We start from the raw sequence: 22,490 nt of genomic DNA on the forward strand, positions 1-22,490 counted from the left end.
AGATGATTCAAAATAATAATAGTAGACACGAGGAAGGAGAAAGATTACTATAGTAACCTTAATGAAGAGCAAGCTGGAGTGGCAATGGGTAGGGAAAAGTGCTTACTCATATGAAGCTGTGAAAATGGTTTATAGAATATGGTATATGAAAGCGAATGAAAATGTGCAGTCAACAAGGGTATTCACGATCAAAATAATGAAAAAAAATCACTTTGTATGACCATTAGGTTGAGAAAATTGCCATAATAAAAAATCACTATCTCCTGCCTGGTTTCCAGATTTGTCAGTTTTCAGACCCAGAACTCACTGAATGAGGAAGAGCTTTACTCAACAGGAGGAAGCCACACTCTAGCAGATATTGATGGTGACCAGATAAATTTCAAAATCTCTCCCTATTTTCTCTCCTATGAAATAAAATCAATAATAGTATCTTCTCCAGAATCTTAAGTGGATTAAATGAAATAATATTTGTGACTTATGATAAATGCTCAAATGTGTAAATATTTTGTTAGTTAAAGTTGTAGTATTGATTGGTTGTTTTATTTATACAGGGTGATTATAAATCTAATATTTGCACTAATAACATACAGAAATGGTCTATATTTTAAAATGTCAGCACTCTCATACATATATGGTGCAGAGAATTTCAGTGACCACCTTGCCAGTTGTTTTATCTCTTCCTTGGGTTCTTCTGCACAACTCATCTTTTATCTAATCTCTTTCAACTTTTGAACTGTGCTGCTTGATCTTTCAATTCTTGATCTGTAAAGAAGAATATATTTTTAATAATTCACCCTAAGAATCAGATCATGTCTATCACTCAACCTCTTTCTGATGCCACCAACAAAAAGCTTCTGGATTTCGTTTTATCATAAATATTTCAATAAATCCATAGGTAGCTTTGGAGATTTATTTTTGAAAAAAAAAAAAAGAAGAACATCCTTAGATGTTTTAAAAAAAAAAAGCCCCTTTAATACTTTTAAAATTTAATAATTGGGCCAAAGCTAATCCTTTACTTTATGGCTTGTGGATATTTGCATCTTATTCAAGTATATTTCTTTAGTTTTTGCTAAATATTAAACACAAAATTATTTTTTAAAGCAGGCCAATAATTTTTATAAGCCTCATTTTTGAAGTCAAAGAAAAATTCAAAAGGAGTTAAAAGGATATCCCTGTATAATTTGTCTTTTTTCAGGTTCGGTGATAATACTACTTGGCAAGATAGTAAATGGCAACCAGTATCTTCTGTCAGAGGCAGAAACTACAATAATAATGCAGTTTTTAATTTGAATATAATAAGATTTAAAATTTGCAAATGTACATAACTTTATATTTACCCCTTATGTTGCAGAGCTGACTTACTCCTACCATTGAGGAAAAATCACCCTAAGTTTAACTATAGCACTAGTAAGTCATTTCACTTTAGAAATATTTGCTGAGCTTAAAATATTTGTGTAAAGGAGCTTGTCTAACAGACATCATCACTCTACAAGTATGAATAATTTTAATCCCTTCACCTAAGGAAGTTAGACTCTAATTGGAAAGAGTACAAGCTTGCAAATACACTTGTAAAGGAAAACTCTAGTAATAATGGATTGCCATTCATTAAAGTTGGAAGATATGGTGGGATACTTGTCATTTGGGCTGGATCTGGATAGGAACACCGTAACTCTCGTACACAGAAATGATATTAAAGAAAAAGATTTAAAGAAAAAAATAAAGAAATGTGTTCAATTTGAGAGAAACAGGAAGTGGGGAGAATGCAGGGCAGCCCTATGGAATGAGGCATTAGTAATGGTAATATTGGTGGAATGAAACTGAACTTCAGTTGTCTAGAGTCCTTTTCTTTGAGTATTTCCATATGATGCTCAGGAATGCAAAATGTATTTTTAAAATAAGAGTCATTATTAAAGCTTATTTGTGAGTTTTCTCTGCTGGATGTAAGGAATAGCAGCCAAACAAGTATTATAGTAATGTGATTACACTTGTGTTTGGAGAAAATTACTACAAAATAATTCAAGTTATGGGACTAATAGCATTCTTTTTAGACCAACATGGTAGGAACTATAAATCTCCAAATTATTCCTTTACTTTTCATTTCATATCATCATCTCCAAACATCTAGGACAATCCTTTGTCTCATATTCAGTACATGTCGAACATCTTGCTTTTGAGAAACCTATGTGTAAAGATATAGCTCTAATACCTAGTCAAGAGTTGTTTTTAGGGCCTCCCTGGTGGTACAAGGGGTTAAGCACCACACTGTGAAGCAATCTACAGCCTCTGCAGCATGAGTTCGATCCCCAGCCAGCCAGAGAGAAACCCACAGGGTGAAAGCAGACCTCTCCAGTCTCTCACACTGCTTCCCTCAGCAGTGTATTTCAGTCCATCTGCCTGTTCTGCTCCCGGCTTTCTCTCTGATGAATCCTCTCACCACCACCCCCTGCATCTCTGGCCTGTACCCCAGGTCTTTTATGCATAAATAAATAAATCTTAAATAAATTAAAAAAAAGACTACTTCCTAGTCAGCTCTGAGAATTAAAAAAAAAAAGAGTTGTTTTTAACAAAGAGTTAAGATGACACCAAGGGAAACAATCAATTTCACTAGGAGTACAGGGAAGGAGATTGGTGAGCAGGAGTTTATGAAAGAGGGTGCATTTGAGCTAGACTTAATTTATTAAGAAAAGCTCAAGTCCAATCAATATTCATTAAACTAGAAATTCGAGGAGAGTTTATCAATGCCAAATTGGGTGTGTTGATGGAGCCGAAAGAAGGAATTTCAAAAGAGACTTTTTGACAGTGTCAAAGAACTGTCCAGTCCATAGAGATTGAAATGAAGAGAGACTCAAACTTATTCTAACACTTTCTGCACAGTATGAGAGGAAATGTGCAACACATACAAATCGTATAATTTTTGGACAGTGTAAAAAGGAACCATTTACAAAGATGTGGTGAGGCTGTATTAAAAACATGAAAGCTACTGCTGCGTCTAGTAACACTGGATATTCTTATCATATGTAGGGCACAAGCAGAGAGAAGAGATCACAATAATGGAAATGGAGGAGCTCTGTGAGGGGAAGGTTTTGTGTCAGGAATTGCTACCTATAGCCCAACAGCAAAGTCACAGAGAGGAAGCAGAGGACTTCACTTTGCTCCCTCCCCCTGATCTCTTGCTGAAACCCTTCATTTGCTTAACCAAACAGGAAACTAGTGAGTAAGGGAACTCTTTGATTATACATTCAGTCAGTCTCACTGGACACAAATAGTAAGAATAAATTTGAAGGAAAATAGAAATTTTATAGACAGAACAATATGCAGAATCACGCAAGATTGCTGTTGACCAATTGAAATCATTACAATGAAAATAATAAAACTAAGGAAAATAACACATGCCTGCCTGGATTAACAGAAGAATACATTATTCTTCATCTATAATACATTTTCAAATGTCAATTTACTTGAAAATTTCTTCTGCCATATACTATACACTTGCACCTAGATGCACTGATTTGAAAATAGTTTGCAAATTACAAAACATAGTATGCATATTACTTTTTTTTTGACTGAAAGACTTCTCAACTGGTGACTAGAATTTTTTACTTTCTGTGTGGATGAACATCAAGTATGTTCAAAGTTGCAATATGAATTTTAAAACACGATTGTTTATCTTTGCTCTCACATCTCATGAAAGATCTCATTTCACCAAAATGAACATGGCAACTATTTTTTTTTCAAGTGCTGAAGTCAATGGTGCACTACTCTATTTGACAATACAATACTAAAATCATGTTTTATCATGAGAGTCCATTATAATCACTTAATTAAAAAAATTAAAGTTTGGAAAGTTTCTGCAAATAGGAAAGAAAAACCCCTTGAACTCTCTTATACTTAAGCTGCAATTGAACAACAAAGATGATTGGATGTAAGTATCCAATTTTCATTGGAATCCAGTTTATGCAAGTTATTTATAAATTGCATATCACAAAGAAAGCTTAAGCCTGAACAAGATTAGACCCAACCTTCAGGACCACACAGACTACACAATAGGGCCAGAAACTGGCAAAAAGCAGGCAGTCTAGAGAAAAGTCTATAGAACTATAGATCCCCATAGAATTAGACATTTTTTACTGTAAAATAGCCAAACCAAATCACAAAACAAAAAATAACATTATCTTAGAACTACTCATTTATCTCTCCAAAGTCTTAAAGGTCTTTGAAGATTACATGGTAAGAAATTAAAAATATATAGATAGATACACAGAAAACCAATGAAGATTAATAAAACTATTAATTAATTCTGTCATGAAAAATCAAAAAGGGAGACTTTCTAACCCATAGTAACATCTTATACACCATAAGCAAAGCATTAAAAGTTCAATTTCCATTTCAAAACCCTGTTTTTATTTTATTCTCATTGTTCATAGGTGCTTTGATGTTCCTCCACTCTGACAGAGAGCTCAGTTTCAATTGGGCAAAGGAATCAATTTCCCAATGTAAATTGTGATTTATACACTTCCCTTCTTCACTTATTTTGAATTGATTTGATTCTTTTTCCCTTTACTGTGTTCTTAGCATTCATGCTTTACTCTTTAATTAAGGTACAAAAGAGTTCTCAGGTCAAAAGGAAGCTAAAGCTCCCTGCATAGGGAATCCACCTACCTTGTTATAACCTATTTCCAGGAAGCACTTAATTTGGGCTTCAAGAATGGTTTCTTAAAATTACATGATAGTGTTAAAATTGATAGTACTCAGAACTGAGCTATCTCCATACTCCATTTTACTCCAAAGAGGAGTAAACTAGTGAAGCGGCTTATTTTTTGCAGTTATTTCAATTAAAACAATGATGCTTATTATAGTCTCTGTAGAAAATCATCTGCATAATTTTCCCTAAAAGGTAAATATTTAATAATCCAAGTAGTTTAATCAAAGAAATAATGAAAAGTAATGGGGTAAAATTTTGATAACATACTTTGTGACACTTTATATACTTCATTTACATCAGGGCTAATACTCCCAAGCAATTTAGATGTTCATTTCAAGACAAGGAATGTAGACCTATGGCAGTTTCCACTTTCTGGAGCATCTTCTAACCCATCAAGATTAAAACACAGCCAATATCTCTCAGATAACCATCTGGTAATCATCCATTGAAAATTCTGTTCTCCGTGTTGGCAGAAGTAGATGTGAATGATTCTGAATCCTGATAACTCTTAGATAGATCGCTCTGATTCAGCTAACCCCATATGCAGCAGCAGATTTCTTTTTTTTTAAGATTTATTTTATTTATTATGCATACAAGAGCTGAGGTGTAGACCAGCTGTATGGTGAGTAAGAGGATTCAAGAGGCAGAGTGGGGAGCAGAACAGGTGGATTGACTAAAATACACTGTTTAGGGGAGCAGACAGGAGAGGTCTGCTGTGCCATGTGGGTCAGCTGCCTGGCTGACCAGATAGAACTCATGCTGCAGTGGCTGCAGATAACTTCACTTCACAGTGCTGAGACTTAACCTTTGCCCCACCAGGGAGGTCCAGCAGCAGATTTCATTGAAAGAACAAAGTTAAATGCTTACAGAAAATTAACCCTATTGATAATAATCTCTTGGGCAATATTCTGGAAATTAAATGAAACTAGATCCAAAGCTAGTGTTAGGAAAACACCATCTTAGAAAACTACAAAAAGAGTTTGAGGACATGTCTTCTGCAGTCCAGCCTGTGTTACAGAAATCAAGTCAGGTGTGGAGGGGCTGATTTCTTCTGATGAAAGTTTTTACCAAAGTTCCTGTATGGTTTTCTGGCATCTACAGCCTAAAGGAAGCAGGAGTCGAAGCAGCTCTTGGGTCAGAACATGAAATGGGGTCATTTTTTGCCAGAAGAAATCCTGGAAAAATGAACTAAAGATTTAATGTGGCTGATTTGATTTATTTGTGCTAATGAATATAATATGTATTGAGTAAAGACTTTCTATCTTTTGCCATTATGAGGTAACTTTATAGAAAATATCGGTGGTACTTCTCTGTGCAAGCAGGTTCTTTTTCCCTTTATTTTTCAAAATTAAATAGCTATGATACAAGAATATGATTAAAAGTTCTTATGTCCAGAGACAACAACAACAAAAAAATGAGTTTGTAACTCTGATCCATCTGTAATGGTTCTGTGACTTTATCAAGTTATTTCATATCTCTAATCTTAATTTACCTCATTATTAAAATGGAGATAAGTATATTATTATAAGGATTACAAGTAATACAGATAATTCATGTAAAGTTCTGGAGACAGTTCATGAAACATAGCAAAGGTAAAATAATGTTGACTAGGATAATAATAACAATTATTATCATTATGGTGTTTTTTTATCAGTGAGACAACTATCATAAATTACTGATTGAAAATATGGGAAAATCTTCAAAATCTTTTAATTAAATAGCAACATTTTAAACTTCATTAGCAGGGAAGGTTATTTATCCTGCTCATAATTTTTGGTGTACAATCAGAAAATATTTCATAGTCAGTCACCAGACTTGATGAAGCCTTTCTCTAATTATCCAGAACAAACTTCTAGATCATTGGGTAACTGCCATCAGGTTAACCTGGCAGTAACTCTGAAGAAACGATCCAGAGGCCTGACATGACTGTGGAGCCCCAGCTGTAGTGAGCCATGGTGAGGCTCAGAGGGGCCTGGCAGACTCAGAAGAGGATTTTCCATTCGAGTATAAGAAGGCAAAGCAAATACTTTCAGATAAAGCATCATTTTGAATTCAAATGAAGAGCAACACTTGGAGCTCTTCGAATGCCAAATGTAATCATGACTGGACCTTCACACTGTGGTGGTTTCCACATGAAATGCCTCATCGTCACCTGGCTATCTTCTGTGTGTCCTTCAAGACTCATCTCAAGCATACTTTCCAGTTTATCAGGTTTGGCATGCAAAGCCAATGCAATTTGCCACCCCAGATTTATAACCTGTTTTCAGGTTATAAATAAAAGAGTATTGGGTCTGAATCAAAAGGGCAGATTTGAGATTTTGGGTCCGGCATTTATAATCCCTGTAACCTTCGGTAGATCTTCTGATTGAGTTTCCCTGACCCTGGATCTCCTTGTCTGAAAACTGATCCTTTTAATACCTTTAAAATGGAGTTGCAAAGATCATATGATAGAAGGTAAGAAATTTGGAATGTCAAGACCTTATGTAAACATAAAGCAAACTCTTCTATGAATAATACAGAGGCAAAATTATTCAAATATCAGAAAACTAACATGGAATTTTTACTCTTTAATTTTAGATTTGAGTTGTCTTTCTCTAGGGACTTTGATAACATACCCCAATAATGAAATTAAGTAATACTCTTTTTAAGAGATAATATACCACAACCCTACTGAAAACTTTTTCTCAAATTAAGAAAGATTAAACTGCATGCTTGAAACTGATTTTAAGTTATCAATTATCAATATATTTAAATATCATTAAACATTCAAAATAAATGTTGTAGCTTATTGGAAAGCATTTTAAGTATCTATTTATGTAATATGTTTTACATTTTTCTTATATAAAGCACAATTTTCTCCTGTTTGTATCTGATAAAAGAGTACTCTATTACACATTGCCTCCATTGGGACTCTAGGAGGAGAAAGAAAGGAGATGAGGATGTACTGGATTTCATATTTATTAGCACAAATAGCCACTCCAACAATTCCTCTTCAACATGAGGTGGTGGAGTGGGAGGCAAGAAATAGAGTGGGAGTTAAGGAAGGAATAATAATAGGGAAATCACTTAACAATCACTTATGGATGTCTTCTTGACATCTTTTATTATGCCAGATGTAAAATATATCAGTAGGTTTCTAACTACAGAGAGAATAGGAGTGTTAGGGTAGGTAAGGTCATGGTCAAATGGTAGGGTTTTTTAAAACTAATGACTTTTTGGGCCTCCCCGGTGGCACAGCGGTTGAGCGCTGGGTTGCGAAGCTGCCCGCAGCCTCTGCAGCGCCGGTTCGATCCCCGGCTGCTCCCCGGCCACTGGAGGAGGGTCCCACATGGCGCGCAGACCTCTCCTGCCGCCCGCTGCTCCCCTCAGCAGTGTACTTCGGTCCTTCTGCCTGCTCTGCTCCCCACTCTGGCTCTGGTGAAGTCTCTCACCCTCCACACTTCTTACTGTACCCAGTGCTTGTATAAATAAATAAAAATAAATCTTAAAAAAAAATAAAAATAAAAATAAATAAATAAAACTAATGACTTTTTAACTTTATTTTAAAATAATGTTGAAAAACATTTTAAATAAAATCAATTTGTGTTTTCTCCATGAATTTTTCATATTTTTACTCAACAGGTATCAGCTTTTGTTGTTTCTCTATTTAAGTACTTTCCAAGACTAAAAAGGAAGAGAGAGACCAATAGGTGAAGTGGGTGCAAAATGTGTTAGTTCAAAGTAGGTATTCACCCCAAGGTTCATCGGGGTGTGAGGTAGGCCTGGATATCCCAGACTTTCCAAAGATTTCTCTGTCTAAAACAGGTCACAGCAGAGCAATGGACATGAAGGGACACTACAGAGTGGGACAGTGAATACTTTATTTGTAACTAATATGTACAGATGACAGACAACCAGACAAACTTCCCTATTTGATTGCTGGTATTAGCAAAAGTTCTGAAATCTTGTTACCTTTATGCAACTCGAAACTAGAGAAATCCCCATGACTGAATGAAGATAAACTTTCTAATTTTCAAGTAAAATGGAGCTCAATGTTTAAAATTAATTTTACATAAGAAAAATTTTAAAATAGTTGACTTATGGAAAGATTTTATTTTTTTCCAAGCTGCAGTAGCAATAGTTAAAATGTATTGAGTTCTTACTATATGCTGGAAAACTCTGTGGATATATTTGTGCTGATAAGCTCATTTAAGTAGGACACAATTCTGTAATATAGGCACTATTTCATTTCCATTTTACAGATGAAAAACAATGTGAAGCATGGGATGGTTAAGGGACATGTCCAATATCTACTTAGTTAAGAGCTATAGGCAGGCTAGAAGCTAGTTAAGCTAACGCTGAGTTGCCATACATAGTTCCTACTCAACATTGTATTACCCTCTCTACATTGAACATTATTTCTATAATAAATATTAATATTTATTTTAATGCTAAATTCATTAGATGTAATATAAATGTAAAACCTCTAACATAATAATTTTAAATAATTAAATAGTGTTAGTTGAGAGTCACTTTAGAAAGAGGTATATAGTTCGAACTTTTCTTTTTCAGAACAAAGAAATAGTCCATATGTAAGTAATATTTTATGGTTAGCACAAGAGCAATATTCAATAAAGGGGGATTTCAATAACATATTTGGAAGATAAAATTTGGCATAGCAAATGAATCAGATTATGTGACAACATGGGAAAAAACTATTGATTTCTATTTAAATGAAACGAAAATGTAATACTTTTAGTAAACAAAACATGATTATCCAAATGAGAGAAGCCAGAAATAAAATATCTAGCAGTCCTCCATATTAATGTGAATAGCTGTGGCCATGCAGAGCTTTCCAGAAGTAGTTTACTTAACCTGATAATTGCTCTAATCAAAAGTTCCTGAGCAGTTGAGTAAATGACTAATATTCTTGAGCAATTTCATCTAGAAAAGTATAATAACTGAAATAGGGTGTGTTTAAACCCTGCACTCTTCTTTGTCTGCTCTAAATAGTTATTTGGATGACAGCTTCTTTGAGTCAGCAATACAAACTCTTCATATTATTATTGAATAACTTCTATTAAATCCCTCACATCACTCACTGCCTGACCTTTCCTACAAAAGAAAACTGAAAACACCTTTCTCATAAAGAGTCACTGCTTACATTGAAAAATGATTGGATTTTTGTTCCAGGCCACATTCTGTTTCATACATTTACAGAAAACATCTATTATTGAGATTATCACTTTCCAACTCTGGAAAGCCGGTTATCACTAGCCTAAATGATGACTTTCAATAACTTACAGCATAAATAAACACTCAAGTTCAAAATGTTAAATGGTAATCTTTCTAACTAGGACCATTCAGGCTAACTCACCTACCCTTGTACTTAGGGAAGCTTGTATTTAGTCCCTTTTTGCCTCTTCTGAGCAATAAAGTCAGACTTCACAACATGGAATGCTACTTTTCCTCCTCCGATAGCACTACCTCAATCAAGAAAAGTTTGATGTCTGCATTCATTAGAATGATATGGTCTACTGGACATGAGAAATACTGACTTACCTCATTTAATGACCATCAAATGATAGCTTTTCAATATGACTCTCAAAAAGTTACTTTTTATTCTATTTTTCATACCACTCATTTTGGGGATTATTTTGACTTTTCAAACATACACACACAAAACATGAAATAAACAATAAGAAGTGATGGTTTGACATTTTCAGTTCAGGCAGAGACACATTCATCAATTTACCTGAAACGATAGTTTCTATTAAAAAAGAAATAAATTTGAATAATATACCATCTTTGGATAAACTCAAATTGTGTTGCTTAGGGTGTTTTATGATTGTTTTTGCTATTGCGTGTGAACAATTTCTGTGTTTAAAATTCTTCTCATGCACAGTCTTTAGTTTACCTAAAAATGTTTTTCTGTGCTATAATATTTTGAAATGAATAAAGACCTCCCCCAAAGTTGAAATATTTGTGATGAAAATAGCACAGATTTGAGGAAAATAATACATTTATGAAACCTCACTGTTATATTTATGTACAGACTAAATATACATCCAAATTGTTGATTATTACTTGTTTCTATTGTTCAATCAATATATTTTTATATCTGTGAAAATTATTTGAAAACTTTGTGCGGATAGAATGCATCATAATTTCCCCTCTAAAGTTAATGAACTTTTTTCATTTAGTGTCTCTTCACTGATTTGTAGGGTTTTCAAGAGTTTAAAGTTAAATAAGAAATATATATATATATATATATTAATACACACCTAGGTAGATGAGAGAGGGAAAATGTTGATTTTTTTCATAACAATGATGAAAAGTTTCCTGATTTTGCTTTTACTGCATTTATGATTTCTGGAATAGAGTGGAAGGGAATATTGTATATATGTATACATGTATACATATCCCATATGTACACAAACATACATGACATGAAATATATTTGCACACTTGCAAAAAAATTCAGTGACTTTAATATAACTGTCGTTTATCTACTTGTTGAAGATTCAAGAATTTGAAGTCGAACATTCTATTTCCTTGTCTTTCAATCAGTTTGATTTTCTAATTTAAGGAAAACTATGTCACTTATCTAACTTCTTCAGATATAAAATAAAGAAGACAATAAAGGCCTGTCACCCATTTCATTCTGTACTTCACAGAAATGTTAAAAGAAATAATAAGATAATATGTAATAGTTCTAATTCCTTAGAGATAACATATTACATAAATCTAAGTTATTACTATAGTATTACTTCAACAACATAGAAGGTGATAACAAAAGAATAGTATTTCTACATAGGTTTTTGTAAGCAAGTAGGCAAGACAATATGAACCTTAAAGCCAATTTAAATGGTTGGCATTATTGAACTAATTAATTTCTTAAAAGCATCTCAAAGTTGAGAAATTCATAAGTTACTGATTTCTCATGCTCAAAAGTCATCCTTAAGCTAGATCTCTTTAATGCCATGGCTCTATGTGAAAATCATTTTACATCATATTATGTCAGATACATATGAATACATATATCCAATTACTTCAATGAGTCATTATGTGGCTTAATAAGAGTTTTATCAAACTCCTGAATAAATCAGTACTCTAATAAAACAATATAGATAAGAAGCATTTAGTTACACATATATGCATAGGTATACTGTAAATCAAGAATAAGTGAAATAGTTAAAATTAATATGGCCAAGTCAACAAGTTTTTTAATTTTCATTCTGCTATAGAAAACTATAGGAAAACCATTTTAAATTAATAACTATAAATGCAGATATGTTTTATGAAAAGCAGTATTTTCTTATTAGATTGAACACTGATATATTTTCAAAATATAATGACAAAATAAAATCAGAGTGATTTTAAGAATTTTTAAATGCTATAGAAGCACCTAGATTAAGACAAATTCTGTAAAGAAAAAAGAAAGGGAAAAAAATAGTTGGTAAAGTAAATAGCATAGTGATAATAGAGTAATGGTTGATGTACCCCATCCTTATTCATTTGAAAATTTTGAGATTAATGAAAAAAATAGCCATTACATATCATTCTTTCCTTCAGAATATTAAATTATATAAAGATGTAATTTTCACTGCAACTGCTTCAATTATCACCATTTGAATGGGCACTCTTCAAACTGTTAAATATTCCACAAAGTCCAGCCTAGTAATATTATTTATTGAAATTCAACCAATTATCTTTGAAAAGAAAGAAATGACTGCAGTTCTTTGAAGTAAACACAGAGAAGCAATCAAGTGATTTGAGCACCTCGCATGTAAAGTTACCTGGTCACATTGGTAAAATAAGAGATGAAGTTACAGTTGTTACTATAGAATTTACCAAAAGGAGTCAAGATATACTATTGTCTGAGGTCAGAAGTCTAGTGAGACCCTGGTGAAGTTGCCTGTAATCACCCAGTCCTAGACTTCCCCCTTAGTCTTTCAGCCTTAGAAATCTTTCCTTTCTTCAGTATACTAGAAAAGGTTAAACTTTTTAAGGACAGATTCACATTTACCAGGTTTGTAAATTGGCATGTAAAATGCAAATTACAGTTTTATGATTTTATAATGACAAGCACAACTCTGAAGGGAGCTGCCATCCATGTTTTCCAGTAGTTACACTTTTCCTCCTTGTAATCACACCGGAAGGGTATTTACATTGTTCACCAGAAGAGCAATTTCAGGCCCTGAAATAGTCCATGTCAGAGAGAACTCTGGTGGGAGCAGTAGTGATTGTATCTCCCAATGAGCCTGATCACAGTACCACCAGCACTTGCTGGTATGTTGGGTTATAAAAGGTGAGGGGGAAAGAGGAATCAAGGATGGAAAGTGAACATCCACAGAGAATGCTTCTTAGAAATTCGACTACCAAGGGGAATAGAGACATAGAAAGTGGAATGCCAGAAAATCAGGGAAGTTTGCTTTGTTCAGTGGTATAGACTACTCTAGAATGCCTGAGAACCAACAGTGGAGGACTGCAGCATAATACATTCCATGGAACAGAACCAGTAGTCTCTGGCTAAGTCTCCAACAATGCAATAACAAGAATTCTGACCTGCCCACCTTCCCCCAGGCTGTTATAGTACTTCTTAATTCTCCATTCCCAGGAAAGTCTCATATGTCAGGAGACAGTCTGTGCAGCTACTGCTAGCACTGTTGATGGCTGCACCCCACCCCCCAGCCATGGTCTCTTGCCCCCATCCTCACTGCCTCTAGCACAACTGCTTGTCCAGATGGCACTTTAGCCTGAGCTGTCCCTGGGAAGACTTATTCCCCATGTCCCAGCCATGAGTCGATTATCTCCCTCTTCTAGGAACATTTTCCAAACCAGGAGGGCCCCTTTGCTTTGATTGCCTTATAGTCTTCACTTTAATTATGAATCAGAGATCCAAGCTACCTGAGTCAGAGCATAATCACAGTCACACACACCTAATACCACAAGTCTTCAGTGTTTCAATTGTATTTTGATACAAAACAAAAGGAAACCACCACATGCAACAGTATTTCTAAAATTTGTTTTCTGCTATCTATATCCCTCACAGGGATAGAGGATCCAATTACTTCTCTATTTTAAGTTTTCCTTAAAAATATGAAAATAAATCAAGCAAATTCTGTCACATTTTAATTGCACATTCTTGATCTGTTAAACTTTACTTCTGATCTTTCTCCTCTCAATTGAAAATTTTTATTTAAAAAATATGTTTTAGCATCTAGGATCTGGTAAAGGGAAGACCTTCTTTAGAAATCAGTAGAAAACTGGAAATATTACTCATTAATTTTTGTACTTACCTTGCCTTCATAGCCAAAGAAGGTATGACTTCCCCTTGATTTCTCCCCTTTCATCACATTCCTTACTGCATGACTTTCAGGAAAATTCCTTAATTTTATTATTATCCATTTTGTACTGTTTTATCAAAGAGGAACAATAATTTCTTCTATCACAGGTGAATCTGGGGAAACAAAATATGAGAATAGGTGAAAAAAATGGATATGATTTTAGGAAGGAAAAGTGAGGAAAGAGAAGCAGTTATTTATGCTATTGGCATTACTGCTGTGGCATTTCTGCTACTGATAAATGAGAAAGGTGAGGAATCTGACAAGCTTTATAGAATACATCATTTCATCATTAAAGTGAATGGCCCTGACACAAGTTCCTAAGGAAAAGAAGAGTGAGATAAAAGAAAATATTAGCAAGAAATTCCTAAAATGAAGCACGGGGAAAACAAGTGTTTGTGATTGATGCATGGGGAAACAGTTCCTCAGGAAAAAAATTAAAATTATTGGACTGACTTATAACTGGAAAATGAAAGATTAGACTGGCTGCTAAGGGATCTGAAACCTACTAGAGATTTGGAAAGAAATTTACAGATCATAAACAAAAAAATAAACTTCCTGCTATAAGTATAACTCAGAAGACAAAGGCTCCATCCAAGGACATTCAATATACTTTCTATTCTATCGTAAAACGATTCTTATGATCAGAAGAAAGGAAAGCATCCCACTAAGAATGAGAGAACTACAAGACTAACAACAATCTCTGAGCATATTAGAAAAGTGAGTATTCTTTGGCAAGAGAAAAAGTTTCTTTGGTGATACTGTATTCACAGAAATGAGCAAGTGGAGTACTAGTATATTAAATTACTAATTTATTATTTCAAATGAAATATTTTGAGGCCCTAGTTCTTGGGGAGTTTTAATTTAACAGTTTAGGTGAGAGAAAACTCCCTTATGAATCCTATAGTGTTACTACAGAGGCAGAGAACTGAATTTCTTGTGGCTTCCCAATATAAAGCTGAGATCCTCTATCATGGGGAATTTGGGAAAACTACAGATTTAGGGCACCATTCCCAGAAATTCTGATTCAGAAAGTATGGGACAAAGCAAGAGAGTCTGAAACTTGAACAAGGATCCACAACGTCCTAATCCAGGTCCCCCATGGACCACATTTTAAGACCTTCTAAGGAGTCAAGTGTGAATTTTTGGTGGACATTAAAGTCTAGCAACATACTAAGTATGAATTCTCTTTTCCGTCTTACTTCTCAGTATACCCCTCCACAACTTTCTTCCATAGCCATCCAGCCTATTTACCACCACATTCTGTCCCACAGATCTGCTCCTTTGTTTTAATCAAATATAAAGTTTCCCCCATTCCAGTGCATCAAAATTCTACTTTATTGTATATTCTGTCTCAACAGTTCCTGGGATTGAACTACCTTCCATTCTAAAATAAATCTTTTGCTTTATATTTTAAAATACCTGTTGTTTACCCCCTTAGTTCATTTGATCTTAAATTATAGATTATAGTACATTGGTTTGATAGCTGCTTCTTCCAGGAGATTTGAAGCCCTTTAAAGACAAATCCTTGCAAGCATTTTCAAAATGTATTTGCTTATTTGAATTTAAATCACTTACACAATGATTCAAACATGGTAGATCCAGATCTTCATATTCTTATGACAAGGAAATGAAAAAACTGATTATATAGGATCAATTGATATATTGAAACTGGAATATCTCATCTAATGGAATCTAGGCCTTCCCAAAATTATACTTAGTTGCTACTTCCTTAGGAAAGAATCTGAGTTGACTGCTCAGATCCTGAAAGACTTGTAGGATGCAGTCCTTCGTTCCTTCAGAAGAGTGAGGGATTGGTGGAGAATGATCTCCCAGGACCCAGTTGCTGGTCATGCCTAGAAATTGCCTGGAGAGAGCTTGCTTACCTAATAGGGCCCCATCTCTGCCTGCCACATGAAATAACCGATCCACTTGCTGAGATAAAAAGAACTCTATACCTCTACCTCTAATATACAAAAACTCTAAAGTAATGATGATTCTTTAGAGGTCCTGTAAGGTCAACTGAGGTTCCCATTGAGACTTCAGTGTTCTCACCTTCTCCCTTTGCCCAAACTTGTCCCTTCCTTCTTTTCTACAAGAATTGATGCACATTAATTTCTTCATCTGTTTCTGAGAGAACCCAACTTGCACAATTCCTTATATTTGCTTTCTTTACACCTAGAATATCACTCACCCTTATATAGACAGCACAAACATTACGAGAAAGAGCAAAGAATGCTTATTTAGTATTAATTGTGCACATATTACTATATACACCTTTTTTTTTTCATGTTAGTCTTCCAAGCATCTCAAATTCATCTGTGCCCCTGCACAAATATGACATCAGATCTCAATTCAAATATCATAGGATTTCCCTGGCTACTCTATCAGAAATAGCTAACCTCTCTATTGCCCCATTAGAGCTTCCTTATCCTGCTTTTATTTTAATTTGTGGCAATAACCCTAACCTGAAATTATATTATCTATTTTATCAATATTTACTATAGACTGGTATAAAGTTACTAAATTTTGGGCTTGTCACTCTAGTAGATTGCAAGATATATAGATTGCAAGAGAGAGAGAGAGAGAGAGAAGGCCTTTCCATGTCCTTCAGAGGCCTGCAACAGCTTTCTTTCTGGAAGATTGGCATGATGAGGGCAGAAATGTCTGACCCCAGAATTGGCAAAGCTCCAAAGACACTGAAATCCCAAACATATATATACACACACACACACACACATATATATATATATATATATATATATATATATATATATATATATATATATATATATATATAATTCAGGACAGGAGATTTGAAGCCCTTTGATGACAGTGCCCAAAGTTTGCTGGTCACTGTCTGAGTTCTTCACCTATGCACACAATTGCAAGACTACTCAGGCTAAGAAACAATAATGGGATTTATTTAACAAACAAGGGAAAACAAAGGGGAACTGAGACCACGAAAGGCCCTTTACCTCACCTCAAACAGTGTCCTGTTTTAAAGTCCTATACACAAGGCTCCCATGATGGCGTCTTCCTACCACTGGGGGACAGAACACGAGTCAGCCAGACAATAGGCTGGGATCCAACTCATGAAAAATAGCAGAATACACAACAGGAGATGCTCACCAGAGCTACCAAGATACCCCAGCACAGCACCAGACAATCGACACTCAACATGGCAGCTGCAGCACCCAAAGGACTAACAAATGACCAGACTTATGTGGCTCAGTGAGGCGACCGGCTCGGGTCTGCACCTTCCCTTCCAGGCTGTAACAGCAGCAAAGTTGGGTACAATTCCAGTCACTTGGCTACCTGCAAAGTCTCTGAACTTTTCCTCTCTGAAGTTGGCTGCTGGAAGCCTTTCCACGTCCTTCAGAGGCCTGCAACCAGCTTTCTGGAAGATTGGCATGGTGAGGGCAGAAATGTCTGACCCAGAATTGCCAAAGCTCCAAAGACACTGCAATCCCAGTGAATCCCCAAACGCTGAATCCCTGAGCTACTCTGCTGTCCCTTTTATTTCTTATCAGAGTCTCCACCCCAACCAATACTTTGTTCGCACTTCCCCTGGAGCTATTCATCCTCACCTGCACCTCCCTCCAAGGGGCGCCACCTGTAACAGTCTTTGGCGTCAGCACCCAGTTACAAAAGGGCCAGGATTTTCTTTTTCATTCTTTTAGCTCCTGCCTGGGAACAGATACATAGTACATCCTTAAAACATAATTGCTGAATGAAGGCAAGTTTCAACCTTATCCAGCAAATGAAATAATGTTGTAGGTAGATCAATCATGTCTTGTATAAATTCTTAGAATCTTTTTCCCCCATGAAATCACTTCCTAGTGTGAAATAAAATGACTAATAATTAAATTGGTAGAAATCAAAGACTGTGAGTCAGACAGGAAAGTTTTGTAAGAGGAAAGTTGACAAATTCTCAGAAAAGGTGAGAATGAGAGAGAGCTCATTCTAATAAGTAGAAAATTCTCTGGCCAATTTAGTAACTTTGCCACAAATGGTGAGCGTGGAGCATGATGGATAACAATATACTGTGATGCAGGGCATTTAGCAGTATAATGTGACATTAAATTCTGGAGGGGGAGCTTTTTGAAAAATCAGTGTGAAGACTCCCACTGTTGAAGCTGCAGCTGTTGTGTGGAGTGGCAGAGAGATGTTCACGAGAATTTTGAAATCTGTCTAACAAGACCCTCCAAGCCTGTGAACTCCCCGCCGCTTGCCTGTTAGCCTCCTGTCTGGCAGAAAGACTGCGTCCGCTGTGCTGACATTCATCACTGAGAGTTCTGGCCTGGTGCTGCCACTCCCAGGCCGACGTGCTCACTCAAAATCAGCATGTTGGAGCACCAGACAGAAGTTGTCTCTGGGGTGGAGAGCCGTTGAGGGGAGGAGGCCAGCATATTAGAAAAAGAGACTTTTTTCCCCCTAATCTGATGCCATTTTAGCTGAAAGCCAAAGATTTCAAAGTGGCTTACAAAAGAAACTCAGAAAAAGACTGCATTTACAATTCTCCATATAATAGAAAAAGTGTAGACACATATTTAGGGTAGGTAATAGTGAATGAGATATTTTCTTGAAAGAAAGTGGAAACCCCAGAAATAATCATTTCTAAGCTATGTAGATACCCACTGGCAAAATTGCTCCTAACTTCAGATTTAATATACTAATACACCAAGCAACGGGAGTACAAAAAGCAAGAGCAGATATCTTTAAAAGTCAGTCTTTAAGCAGGGGAAAAATGAAAGTCAGTGGAAAATATCTCACATAAAACAAAACAAAACAATAAAAGTCTCCAGGGGTAATAAGATGAGTTACAGCTAGAATGAATATTATGAGATATAGTCAACAAATATTTATTCAGTGTCAGCTCCACACCCACTGTTATGCATACATCTTCTTCTCGAGGTCATTTCTATTAGTTCGGTATATGTATATGAGCACGGAGGATACGAGAACAAGGCAAGGCAGGCTCGGCCTTAGATGCCCTGAGTTATCTGGCTACACTGGCTCTGCATCTTACTTTCCACAGGTTCCCCCAGAATACATCCCTTCTCTTTGCCTATAAAAGGCATAGGTGCTTCTGCACTTCCAGTATTTTTTCAATCTGATTTTTCATATTTTTGGAATAAACTTCCACTTTTCTTCTTTCTGTGTCAATGGCTATTCATCCTTCAGGGTTGTTTAACATCTTCCTCCCTCATACAGATCTTTTCTTACTCTCCTTATAAAAGACTACATGCTAGTGTTGACAAATTTAGGGGATATATAGCCTCCCAAATTTTAATATATAATATGTAGTTTTAATGCATATGTCTTTCATGCAATATTTGATCTTCTTGGACTAGAATTATTTACTAGAAATTATTTGATTTTATCTGAAATCAAATGTAACTTTCAGTTACTTACATTAGGAGTCATGTGGTAACACACATATAAAGAGGCATGAATCCATACCCCTAAATCACATACAGTATTTTTGAAAGTTCTGGATTTTTTCCAGCAAACTTCACTTTGACTCCTTAGTTTCTGTGTCCTTGAAGTCTCATTTGCAGTGGTCTACACTTCTACTTCAAATTGTCTCTCACATTTCAATTATGAAAATATTTGTGGGATTATTTTGCTTAATCGAGATCTCTTCCATTCAGTAGTGCCTCTGTGCTCATTGCACTGTAATTTTGGTAGCTGGAAAAGTGCCATACTTATAGTAAATGCTCAGTAACTTTGATCTGAATAAATGATGACATAAAGCCATGATCAAAATGCCAGTATGTTTGATTTGAAAGTCCACTGTTCTTTTTACCCATCTAGATGTTCATGTGTGGGAAATAGGTATGTGCCACTGATAAGTACATACGCATCACATACAATTACAAATAGTTATAGGTCTATTTTAAGTGCCATACGAACAATAGAAAAAAATACACCCAGATCAAAATCTCTTTGCTCAATTTTGATAATGCTAATTGTTTTTTCCCATTTTAAATATTTTATCAGTAAAATCATCAAAACTCTGGCATTCCATTTTATTTGATAGAATCTTAAATGCAGATCCCTGCAGGATAAGGCCAAGGCTATTTCCTTTACCAGGACACAGTCTCAATGTTGAAAATATGGTACTCAGTGTTGTTATGGGTTCTGTTCATGAACAAGAATTTCTAAACCATGCAAGGATGATTTAGTGATCCTCTATCTTGCCAAAGGCTTAACATTTCCAAATAGGCTTTTGCACAATGAAGTGTAAAGTTCATGAGCTGCAGTTGCCATGAGCTTTACATAAGCAACCTCTAGGAACTGATTCAACAGTCAACTCTAAAATTTTGCACAGCCAAGACCCACTGTGCTTCTGTCAACTTTGGTTAAACTGGTGGTATTATTTTTGTACAGAAAAGCAGAGAGTACTCAGGATGGTGTTTGCTATTCTCTTCTAAAAATTTCTATGAGAAAAGTGTTTTCACAGTTATACAAAACAGAGAAAGCTTCTTTTATTGCAGAATTAAGGCTACCAGAATAAGAGGGGGTGGGGAGCAAAGGCAGTAGGGGGCCTAATAGACTGTGGTGGAGGATTATAGGTGCTCCCATTATATTTTGTGATAGGAGTCATGTGGTAACACACATATGAAGAGGCATGAATCCATACCCCTAAATCACATACAGTATTTGCATCAACATAGCTTCAGTAAAAAAATAATACAACCTTAACAAAAGAGAAAGAGACCTTTTCTTATAGTGAGACCATTAATTGAAGACAGGGAGATCTGTCATATGCAAAAATCCAGTATTCAGATTTTCATGAAGGATATGTCCAGGTCTTTCATGTTGATGTACACAAATGAGAGACTTCAAATATTAAGCCCCAGCACACTGACCTTTGACGTCTCCTCAACGACTGTTGGATTTCTTTTACTTCCAGAAATGTCTAAGAGTCTAATGTTCTTCAACACTTAATTATGTTGTTCTCTTGGAGAAACTCCACCCACACCAGTTCCATAAGTAACTGGATTCTAAAAGCCAAACTGGTTTTGGTTGGAGTTAAGGTGGAGGACCCAGGACTGAAGGTCTTCAGGTCAAGAAAGGTTTCACTCCCTGCACGTACAGAGCAATTATTCTTAAGTGCCATACCTCCTTTTCACCATTTTATAAACAGCAAACTTAATACATGCTCTATTTACTTCTCATGTCTTTTTGAGAAAATGGAATGAGTTAATAAGTGTGAAAGCATATTAAGAAAGTTGAAAGTGCTAGACAGCTAGATGAGATTTATAATTCTCTCTGAACATGATGGTAACTTGTATTATGAGACCTCTATTTAGAAAGATAAGACCAAATATAAATCTACACATTCCAAAACAAGCAAAGGATAGAACTTTAAAAAGCAATTCATTCATTTTGAAAAGATAAACCTATTTGGAAATTACATATTATTTGATTTGTTTTCAGATCTGAAACAATCATCCATAATGTTGCCTCTAGCCATAATTAGTGTTAGAAACATAAGTCATTTATCAAATACATGCTGGCTAAATTATCAAGAACATTTCAGAAGAGACTGTGTCCAAAACTTTTCCACTAAAGAAAAATAAAGTAAAATACCAGTCCATAAAATATAGGATGTCATCTATTTCATCTTTTGTTAAGCTCTGTGGACAAAGTTTCTACTGAGAGTTTACTGTTTAATTAATATTTCTTAAAATGTGATACCAGAGAAGTGTTCAGAAGAACAGGTACACTTTCCTTAGGCATCCAGATGGGGAGACTGAGAACTGAGGTGAGCGTTCTTCCTTGTAGATCAGAGATCAGAGCCCAAATGTCTGATTCCTTAGCTATTCCTTTGTTGATGTCACTCTACTCACAGGCTTACCTTCAGAGTTCAGTAAAGATTATAGTTGATATTTATAAATTGCTCCAGATATGGTGAATTAAGCAAATTAAATGAAATATCATCTTAATAAATAGAAAAATAATTGGGAATTAAACTAGAAATTGTATTGTAGGATGGGTGTAGTGAATTTGGTTAGGGAGGTAAATAGGGGACATGGTCTGTGTGATTCTTATGAAATATATTGTTTAAATCTTTTAAAAATTATTAAGATCTTACCGTATTACTGAAGTCATCTATCATCTATCTATCTATCTATCTATCTATCTATCTATCTATCTATCTAGCATCTATTCCTCTATCTATCATAGCTACCTAGCTATATCATCTTTTGAGATATCAGGATCGATTTTCTAGCTATACATATAACTATAACATATAAGCAACTAGTATTCTATTGATTTGCTTAACAAATATTGAGTAGCTATTGTATATTAACTAGGCACTGAATATTCCTTGAACTTGTACAAATGAAAGAGACAGACTTTCTCAAGGGTCTGATGGTTAAGTGGAATGATTAAATTATGTGTCAATTAACAAGAAAACACAATTTCTCAGTAGTTCTTTGAAAATT

General features: G+C 35.1%; 1 long non-coding RNA gene across 2 annotated transcripts; it reads right to left on the reverse strand.

The window, feature by feature from the left end:
- Window positions 1–535: 535 nt before the first annotated feature.
- On the reverse strand, window positions 536–21,163 carry LOC119236223 (uncharacterized). 2 transcript variants are annotated; one of them, XR_005123007.2, is made up of 4 exons: window positions 20,907–21,163; window positions 13,984–14,144; window positions 10,966–11,053; window positions 536–762 (listed from the first exon to the last, which is right to left on the reverse strand). It is a non-coding gene; the product is annotated as an uncharacterized LOC119236223 (long non-coding RNA). The 2 variants fall into 2 exon arrangements; XR_005123006.2 differs by lacking the exon at window positions 10,966–11,053.
- Window positions 21,164–22,490: the final 1,327 nt, after the last annotated feature.

Source organism: Talpa occidentalis, unplaced genomic scaffold, assembly GCF_014898055.3.
Source record: "Talpa occidentalis isolate TD23 unplaced genomic scaffold, MPIMG_talOcc4v2.1 talOcc4.9, whole genome shotgun sequence".
In the NCBI taxonomy this organism is placed as follows: Eukaryota; Metazoa; Chordata; class Mammalia; order Eulipotyphla; family Talpidae; genus Talpa; species Talpa occidentalis.